A 1,934-nucleotide genomic window follows, 5' to 3' on the forward strand; every position below is an offset into this window, starting at 1 on the left:
TCGGTCGGTCGCGAGTGCGCGCGCACCCGTCGGTAATTGCAGATTTCATGCGGGCCTCGAGGCGGTGTCGTTAAGGAAGCTAAACTTTCCTTTACCTAAAGCGTCCCGCGACACCGTCGCGCGGAATACTAATTAGACTAACTTCTAACACGGCCGCACCAACTGATTACAGAAGTTCTCTGTGCACGCACGAGGCCTGCAAAACTGTCTCCAGCAATTCCCTGTACATTTATGCATCAGGTTAGTTTTAGGTTAGACGAACCTGTTTCTCATAGTTGTTGATCGAACACGGCGGTAGAAGCTTTTCAGTTGATTGCGTGGTCAGGTTAGGTTGTTATTGTAGAAGATACATTAAGGTTATTATGGGAGTTTCTGATTGATTGATCGAGTTAGTGTTTTGTTTCGTTAACGTTCAACTATTTTATATAACTTGCGCCTATGTTTCGTGTCAGTTTCTATTCCTTTCTGTGTGTTAGATTTGTGTCGAAAGATGCGGTATATATTTTACAAGAATTCCTCAAATTAAATATCACAATATCCCCTATAAAACTAGACGACCTTTCGGAAACCAACTTCACTACCAAAAATCCCATCAGAACCTTCTTCGGACTTATCAAAGCTGAACTCAATCTCATCGTACCTCTCTTCTCTATAAAAGAATCTCCTCGCAAAAGGGGGAGATTCTTTTCCTTCGTTCGACCTTCTTTCCGATCGAAACGCGATAAACCGGATAAAAGGAAAGATTGGAATCGCCAAGGATTCCATCGATTCGTTCGCGGGAAATGGGCGTGTTGCGTGGCTGCACGGGCGAAGAAGAGGCGAATTTTAATTAGCATAGTGCCGCGTTATTCTCTCCTCTCTCTTTATCTTTCTCATCCTGTGGAGAAGCGTCGCGAGCGGGGAGAGAGCCTGTTGCGTGGCCGGCGCAGAAGTAGGTAAATGGGCTCGCGTGATGCACCAACAACGTCAATGGGCTTGTAATCGCAGCGCCTCGCTGAACTTTATAAATATACAGGGTGGTCCACGCGACTCGAACAAGTCGCGTTTCTTTTCGTTGAAAAATTATTTACAAATAGTACAATTTTTTGAAATTTACCAATAATTTATAACGCGTTTATTTAGAATATTTCACGAACCAATCATTTTTCCACCATGTTATCCTAGTAACCACAAATTTTTCTGTGAAAAGAAAAACACGTTTCCAAATAAAAAAAATTCTGCAAACGAATCCTCGCACTTCTGAAGAAGAAATATAGTTCTCTTCGATTTAACTTTTTTTCTAGCTTCAATCGCGTAGGTGCACGTGTGTACATCGAAGAGTAAAGTGAACGCCTGTGCGAATTACGTAAGAAACTCGCTCGGGTTAATTGCGAGTCGCGAGGGTGTTGTTTTTGCTGTAATCGTGAAACCTACGGATGGCGAAACAGAGGCGGGGATGAATGAATCGTTGTGGAAAATGGGACGGTCAGAGAAGAAGGAAAGATCGAGATTTCGCGTGGGTAGTTTTAGAAGGTATTCGATGTGGGACTATGGGATTTGCCGAGGGCTGGTTTAATTAAGAGGAAAGGTTTGAAGGGTTGTTTCAGCCGGTGGGTGCTCTTGGGTGCTGTTTCTTGAAAACATTTTTAGCACGCGGAAGTTCATTCGATGGAGGTTGAATGGCGTGGGAAACACTGCGTGGGAGTAAGAAGGGGTAGCTTGGAATAAGAAAGAAATTTGGAAGTTTCGGTGAAGATTGCACAGTAAGAAAAAGATCGACGTAGGGTAAGGTTTTTCTTTTGAAATTTAGGAATGAAAATTAATTGGAGAATCTAATTAAACATTCTGTAATATGACAAAGAATTTCTATTTGTTGAAAATGGTCAGAAAACGGTATTTAAAAAGGGTCACTTTTTAAGAAAAAGAAAAATATAACACCATCTTCAAAGTTTTGG

The 1,934-nt window shown here is 42.0% G+C and overlaps 1 protein-coding gene across 1 annotated transcript in view; it reads left to right on the forward strand.

The window, feature by feature from the left end:
- The window catches only part of LOC108570149 (G protein-coupled receptor kinase 2), a 24,170-nt gene that overhangs the window by 1,707 nt on the left and 20,529 nt on the right, over positions 1 to 1,934 (forward strand). The gene's annotated exons all lie outside the window — the stretch shown is intronic.

The sequence above is a fragment of the Habropoda laboriosa genome, unplaced genomic scaffold (genome assembly GCF_001263275.1).
Source record: "Habropoda laboriosa isolate 0110345459 unplaced genomic scaffold, ASM126327v1 scaffold23, whole genome shotgun sequence".
NCBI classification, from domain to species: Eukaryota; Metazoa; Arthropoda; class Insecta; order Hymenoptera; family Apidae; genus Habropoda; species Habropoda laboriosa.